Below are 8,873 nucleotides of genomic sequence, written 5' to 3'. Positions count from 1 at the left end.
AGTATTTTTATGATAAGAGCAAATTTAATGAGGATGGAAAGGTTCACAGAGGACTTATGACATGCATGGAAAGGTGCTTCCCTGATCCAGAATTTCAAAGTCATGTCTTTTCCCAGCTATAGGATTATAGAGCACCACCTAAATTATTTTCCTATACTAGTGTTATACGAGGAAGGTCTAAGGTGTTGCCAGGTACTCTTTGAGGCTTGAAGGCTTTATCAGTTCATTAAATTTGTTTATAATTTATTTTGTATGTTAAATGTCTTATTAAATTTTGTTGTCTTCTTAAGTTTTTAATATTTAGTATTTAGTACGTCTACTCACAAACCCTTGCCACTTGCCTTGGTCTTTGGTGGAAATTTTTTTGTAGTGATACACTAGATTTGAAGAGATTTCCCATTCGAATCTTAAACCAAGCATGCAGTGTTTTAGGTTGTGAGTGCAACTGGAGCATGTTTGAGAAAATAAATTCTAAGAAGCGCAACCAATTGACACAAAAGTGCTTAAATGAAATTGTATTTTTCCATTACAATCTACAACTTCACAACAAGAAAATTCTAGGTGATAGCTTGAATTTGAAGGTTTCATAATATGATTTGGAATTTAAAGTTTAAACTTTAAAGTTCAAAGTCAAGCTTAAATTCACATTTGAATGTCTCATGATAATGATAGGTTTGGATCATTCACTAATAGACCTTGAAGAGATAGATTTGCAAACTACAAATGCAGCGTATTGGGTCCAATTAGAGGAGGCTCCTCTTTTAAGCCTACATGACTTGAAGAACTTTGAGAGTCAAGCAAGTGGAGGAGTGGGAGGAATCGCTTCTAGTTCTCACTCTTAAGAGTCTTAGACTCTTAGTTACTGATTTTTTCTAATTACTATGAGTTGTTTGTAAACTTTTAGAAGTAGTTGCTTCTAGTCCTATGTAGTCACTAGTTAAGAGTCATGACTCAGTACTTTGGATCATGTTTGGACTCATAACATAAATGAGATGCTTATTCATTGATGATATTTTGGACATATATTGATATTATGAATTGTTTGGACATGGCTTTACTGAATATCAATGAAAAATGTTTTTTTTTTTTTTTTTTTAATTCAATATATGTGTATATTTTTATTTATTGAATTCGTTGATTTTTTCCCTATTTTTTTTCCGATTTTTCCCCAATCTGATTAAAACTCTTAGCTATTTTGCCTTACCAATTTATTGTCTATTTTGAGTCTGGTAACATTGGTTACAAGTTTCATTCTTCACTTATGAGTGCTAAGGTGTGCTAGAGAGTGCCAATGCATGCTGAGGAGTGTTAGGGAGTACTAGGACAACACAAGGGAGAACTAGGTCAAAATGCATGGAAGTGAATGAATATGAGGGTGTGTTGGGGAGTGTCAATCAGTGCTAGTTGTCATGCCAAGGAGGGAGTGACAAGGTATGCTAAGAATGGGTAAGGCATGCCAAGGAATATCAGGGAATGTCAAGAAGTGCTAGAGTGTGCTAGGTAGTTCCGGGGTGTGCTAACATGTGCCAAATAGTGCCAAGGCATTCCAGGTGCTAAGACATGCTAGGATGTGCAGGGTGCCAGAGTATGCCAATATGCATCAAGGATTTTCAAGGAAACAAAAGGAATAACCAAGTTAAAATGAAAGGAAATGAACACATAAGAGGGTTAATAAGTCGAGACTTTATCTTTTTCAAAAGGGGCATGCTAGGCACACTAATAATATGTTCCAATACATGCTAAGTGCCAATGTGTGCCAAGTGCTAATTTTTGTCAATACAATATTATGCCAAGGAGTTCCAGGGCATGCTAGGGACTACAGGGAATCCCAACACATGATAGGGGAGTGCTATGTTATGTTATGGCATGCCAACATGTGCTTTGACATCCTACTCATGGAAAGATGTTCTAGGTGCAAAGATGTTCCAAGACATGCGAGGTGCCAAGGAATGTTAGTGTATTGTTCCAAAGCATGTTAAGGTGTGCCATAAGTGTTGAGGAGTGCTATGTCTCTCTCATTAATAGAATTGACAGAGCTTGATTATGTATTAAATAATATAGTTCCTACACACACTAGTGTAACTTTATTTAAAGGAAATTTGCTAGATAATAAACCTAATAGAGATGAATCATGTGTTGACTCATAGGAAGACTATATTCTTATGACTTGAGGGAAATGATACACACTAATTACTTCTTAACAAATTGATTGGCTATTATAACCACTATGACCTTGGACACATAATGACAAAGACTCCACAACAATGGTCTTAAATCATTATATTTTGACAAAAAATATAGTAATAGGTACATAGCGTCATCAAAAACTCATTGGAATGATCAATGATGAAGAAAATCTTTTGATCGTCACCAAAAGTAACCAAAAAGAGCATTGGTGAGGGTCAAAAAAAGATTGTCACTCGAAGTGTCACCAAAGAGTGAATTAATGATGGGCCTTTAACGACCCTTGCCAAAAGTGTCACCAAAGAGAGAATTAGTGATGGGAAATTAACAACCCTCACCAAAAGTGTCATTGAAAATGGTTTTGGTGATAAACCTTAAAGGACCATCACTATATACACTTACAACAACGATTTTTTAAAGACCGTCACCATATGCGACATTGGTGATGGGCCTTAAAGGTCCGTCACAGGCATGAAGTGTCATAAAAAACTCATTTGAATGATAAGTGTTGACAAACATTTATTGACCGTCACCAAAAGTAACCAAAAACATCATTGGTGATGGTCAATAAAAGATTGTCACTATAAGTGTCACCAAAGAGAGAATTAGTGATGGGCCTTTAACGACCCTCACCAAAAGTGTCATTGAAAATGGCTTTGGTGACAAACCGTCAAGGACCATCACTATATACACTTACAACAACGCTTTTTCAAAGATAGTCACCATATGTGACATTGGTGATGGACCTTAAAGGTCCGTCACAAGCATGACCCTCACCAATGACATTTTTTCTTGTAGTATTAGTGTGCTGCTACATTTAGCCAGAGGTCTCGCGAGATTAACCAAATAACACCAAATTTATTCATATGCTAAATTTGTAAGAACTCCAAATTTATTTGTTGCTCTGCTAAAATATGTCCTTGGGAAAACTTTGACTAGTAATAAAACACTCATATGAAGTCGGATTGAGGAATTGTCTATGTCGTTGGAAAGCTTGCAATGAGCTCTTCGATCTGGTATTAGTTTCACTATGATATGAAGAATTCGATTTTTGGGCCATTAGGGATCCACCTGGATTAATTTAGCCTCTAAATTAGGTTTCCATTACACAAATTTGTGGAGGAGAATAATACGAGAGATAAGAACCTACACATCACCATAGTGAGGTCTCTCCCAAGTATTGATTGTTCCTTTCATGTAAGTATGGTTTGCTTTAATTTTGCAAATGATTTCATTTCATTTATTTCAAAAGGTTAATATCAATTATTTTTAAGGTGTTGTAAGAAATCTTCAACCACTAATACATGTACTAGATATGGATTATCAACTAGCAACAACAATTCAAGCATGTTCAATAATGTGTTGAGTAAAGAAGAACACTACTCCAAGAAATTTCTCAGATCTGAGTAGTAGCTGGAATCATCTTTACATGTTAGGAGGAGCAAATCTTGATTTCCAATAGAAGTATAACACTCCAGGAAGCAATCAAAGGGGAAAAAGACCACGAACAACATTCAGAAGAAGATCTAGAGGAGAAAAAATAATCATGGACCATATCTGATGGATAGCAAAAATTAGAACTCAAGATCAAGGAGACCTTGAGACTATCATCAAATCCTTTGTGCATTCAAGAGATCGACCATCCTATATTAGAAGCTCTGAATGGTATGGAAGAAGAGGACATACTAAGTGCTCTAGATGAACAAGTGAAGCAAGGACATCACAACTATATTGAACTTTGGTTCGACAATCATTAAGCTAGAGAACAACACTCTTCTTCAACAATTATTTCCAATGTCACAATCAAAATAGTTGGTCTCTCGTATTCTAGTATGTATCAAAGTGTATTTTTTCAAACTTGCATATGAGTTTATTTGTCATCCTACTACACACATGGCTCCATTTGATATATTCCTATACATAAGGAATTTTTTTTCAATTAGAGTAGGATACAATAAAGAATTATATAAAATATAAAGTAAAGAGAAAAATAATTTTGTTGTTAAAACCAATTACTAGTGCAACTGGACATGAGTATTTCTTGAAAACCAAGAAACTAGAAAACAAGGTTCAGAATAAGTTCTATGAGTTAATGTTAGAAACCAGGACAATAGTGAGAGGGGTGGTGTGAATCAATATTGTGAGAATTTTAAAACCTTCTTTCATAAAGTAAAGAATACTTGAACACTAACACAAACTTTAGAAACCATACATATAAGCATCAGAAGAATCAACAAAAAAGGAACATATTAAACACATATATTCTTCAATCATTTTCTCAATTTGGTTACATGGAAAAGCCTTAACTTGCTTTTACAATGTTCTTTTGCATCCACCAGAAGGAAGCTACTACTTCCTAATTTATTAGCTACCACTAAGAGGAGCTACTAATCCCAAGTTTATTAGATACCACTAAAAGGATCTACTACCCTTGATTTATCAATTACCACTGAAAGGAATTACCAATTTATCAGATGCTATTGAAAGGATCTCCAACCCTTGATTGTTTACCAAACACTAGAAGGAACTACAACCCCTAATTTTCAAAATGTTACTTGCTCAAGCTCCTTGATTCATCTTTCATTCCATTTTCAAACTCAAATCGTGAAGGCCACTCTCTTTCATAAAACAAATAAATCTCTCCTCAATCACACACCCTAATCACCATAAAAGCATCTTCATAAATCTCTAATCATTGATAAATTCACCACACACACCAAAAACTACAACCTTCTTGCTAATTCAATTATGCTTCTAAAGAATTAGAGCTGATACTTTTAGATTTATAAATTTAGTTAATTTCAACTCTTAAAATATCATGAATCCATATTTTCCACTTATGTTAAGTATTCTTAATGTTTTCAAGTTGTCTTCAATTTTTTCTCTCCTCTCTTGACATGGAAAATTGAGTTAAATTGCAAATTTCGTCAATTCTAGAATATTTACAAGTTTTAGCAGTGAATTTGTTAGTAGTTCTAACTTTAGTTAACTATTTAATTTGGACGAACTGTGAAATAAGCCACAAAATCTTCCCATGCCGCCAAATAGTTTCCAACTCGTTCATGCACACTATAGCCAAGTTTTAGTGAATTGCTAGTTATGGTTGAACCGTCAAATATGGCACAAAATCACCAAATTCAATGCTTCCAACTGGTTTATGCTAGGAATGCACCCTCGGTCACATAACAAACAAAGAAATAAATCTTAGAAAAATAACTTCACCCCCAACCTTATTTTCCTAGGCATCACTGCTAGAGAACCTTTGTTTACCGTTGAGATATTTCCACCAAGGTTATGTGTCATGGTGATGTGTCCCTTGTGGTCCCACCATGCTTCATTGCACTATTTTGATTAGTCTATTGTGCCACTTTTATGCCATCCTGTCTACCATCATGTTCTAGTGCCCCATCACCCTAGGGATAAAAATTTCTAGACCTTCGTATCCCAGCGACATTGAATCATTGGGTGATATGTCCCCACTTCTGACTTGTATGCCACATTGCAACATGTCACTCATTAAATGGTGCCATTTTTCCCCAACTTTCGGTCAACCTAGCCACCCGAAAATACCAAATATACATGCCACATGTCACGACCCTATTGGTCCATGTCATGTTACCATTGTGTCTCCTTCGTCCAATAAAATCATACCATGTGCTTCTTTCGGTTGATTCATGTTGTCAAGGGTATGGAGGTAAGGAGAGCCCCAAACTTATGTTATGTTATTTATTTATTTATTAAAATTTTAAAGGTCAAGATAGAAATTCTTGACAAATACTCAAATAAAGCCTTACAATTTTGACAATTTTTCAACCATGGAATTAAAATCAAATATCATGACTACAAAAAAAACCTTTCAACCATGACATTAAGGAAAAGTTAAATGACTTAAGAAAACTTAAAAAATGAACAAGTAAATGAAAGAGTCACTATGTCAAGGGTAATTTATTTTTTAAATGCTAAAAATATAGCAATTTTAAAATCTTAGCCTAAGATAACTTGACACATTGCAACGAAAATTTAAAAATCAACCATTAAATTGACACGTAGTGTAGGCAAACTCGACTCATTGCAATGAAAACTTAAAAATCAACCATGAAATTGACACACTTGGGTGGCGCACTTGATCCATTATAACTAAAACTTTAAAATCAAATATCAAATTGACATATAGTGGGGTTGCGTTACAGACACGAGCCCTGCAGAAAAAAATAAAATAATAAACAAATAAATAAATAGATAAGTAAATAAAAGTAAAAAAAAAAATTTAAACTAAAACAAAAACACAAAATAAAAAGTTAAAAATAATAATAAGAAGTAAATAAAAATTATATTAAAACATCAAAAAAAAAAAAACCACACAAAAATAAAATCAAACATAAAAAATCATATATATATATATATCTATATATATATATATATATATATATATATATATATATATATATATATATATATATATATATAGATATATATATAAAATCAAGCATAAAAATTAAAAAAAAACAAAGAATTTAAAAAAATAAATAAATGAAAAAACAAAAAATATCCCTTAAAAAACATAATTTAAAAATTTACCCCAAAAATATAAAAACAAATTCGATAACTAAAAAAAAATTAAAAATAAATAAATAAATAAGAAACATTTAAAACATAATAATATATATTAAATTATTACAAAAAACATTAAAAAAAAAAAAATACATTAAGTTAAAAAAAAAACGCAAAACATTGAAATAAAAAATTTAAACAAAGGTAGAATGAGCGGAGAAGCAAGAAAAAATGGGATGACAGGCGATTGGGGTTAGGCTTTCGAAGCAGGTCCGTGACACAGGTTACAGGGACAAGAGAAAGACCAGAGTTGAAGGCCCCATTACAGAAAACCTCCGCGGCTACCTTAACTCACCCATTAGCTATTTACGGCTCAGCATTCCGATTAGATTGTTTTACCCTAGACGGTTATCGGTCCTCCACCGACATTCTCTATTTGTTGGAATTGAAACTGCAAGTAGCTGTCAACTAGAAGTCTTGACAGTTATGGAGGACATTGTTGATTATTCTGCGGATCCTACGGAGAACTAGCCCATTTGGACTCAGCCTGGGACCACTGCGGAAGATTTTTTCTCGTTTGACCATGAATTTACAGCGGAAGTAGAAGCCCTCCCCACTTTCTCAAGGCCACGCATACCCTCCATCTCTCTGCCCAAAGAAGCCTCGGCTATTCAGGATTTCACCGCCCCTCCTCTCTTACCAGGCACCTTGGCTGTTTCTGAGCACTCACAAGATCCTGGATTACAAACCCTAGGGCAGGGTTCGGGTTCTTTTCTCTCTACGGCAGGGCTGGACAAACCCTTGGTGGGACATCTACCAGAACAAGAAGATCAGACGCCAGTTTTATCTGCTCCCTTGGACACGGGGACTCCTCTACCCAGCAATTTCACTGGAATTGGCATCATTTCAGGGCATTTTGACAACATTAGGGCAAAAGGCCCTACGACAGCAAGAGGTTCAGTCACACATGCAGTGGTGCAGACTGACAAAATGACTGAAGGCACGAGTAGCAAACAAAGAGGGGTATCCAAGAGGAAAAGGTGTCTCCTACAGAGTAGCAGTGATATCTTCCTTAAACTTACCGAGGACACACCGTTTCTAGAGTCAATGGATTCGACAGAAAAAGTACTGGTGGGACGCGTCAGGGGAAGGCACTACAGTGTGGAGAGGCTGCAAAAATGGGCAATGGAAGTTTGGGGTCATCATTTGACGGAACCCCCTAGGGTTCAAACCTTTGTCAAGGGTTGGTTTGCCCTGAGATTCAAATGTCTCGCTCACACAAATTGGGTCCTCTCCACTATTTGGCACATTGACCAGGCACCTGTCCTCCTTCAAAGGTGGATGCCGATGTTTGATCCTGAACAGGAAAGAGTGGAGGCTGGACCTATCTGGGTGCATCTTCCGGGCCTTCCCTGTCATTTCTGGACAGAGCAGATTTTCAGGCAGATTGGGGATGCTATGGGATCTTATCTTACTTTTGATGACTCTTTTCAAACAACTGGAAGAATGGCTTATGCCAGGATTTTAGTGCACCTTGACCTCTCGGAAGGACTTCCTGAGTACATCAACATTCAATGGAGGAATGCTACGAGGCGGTAGATGTTGGACTATGAAGGGATACCCTTCAGGTGTAGGCATTGCCACAAGGTGGGGCACCTATTCAAAGATTGCCCACTGAATAGGTGGAACCTCAGGAAGGATGCTAGACAGACTACTCAGGAATCTCAGGAGCAGGAGGCTCAGTCTCATGGAGATCCAGCAAGGGAGGAATAGCCTAGGGCTTCTGAAGACATGCCTAGGAATGCCACTCCACGTTCTGAAGGAACAACTGCATTATCGGTTCTTGGTCTGAAGACTACGGAACTGGCTCAGAGCAACCTGAGGAAGCGTGGTAGGCCGCCTCATCATCCACCGCCACCAGATCTAGCTCCAGCCATGGTGGCCTGGAGAGACTCCAATACTTCGGGTATGAATTCCATTCACTTGACCCCCTCTCAATGCATTTCTGATATTAATAATAATACAATATCTGGGTTGTCATTGGGACCAGGAACTGTAAATTTGATGGCGGCCTCTGTTTAGATTACATGTGATATTGCTCCCCCTCACACTACTTCCCCCCCATGCCCCCTTCCCTT

This window comes from Pinus tabuliformis, chromosome 1_2 (genome assembly GCF_031772625.1).
Source record: "Pinus tabuliformis cultivar Carrire ecotype Pingquan chromosome 1_2, CPIR1, whole genome shotgun sequence".
NCBI classification, from domain to species: domain Eukaryota; kingdom Viridiplantae; phylum Streptophyta; class Pinopsida; order Pinales; family Pinaceae; genus Pinus; species Pinus tabuliformis.
Note: the sequence above shows the minus strand (reverse complement) of the source record.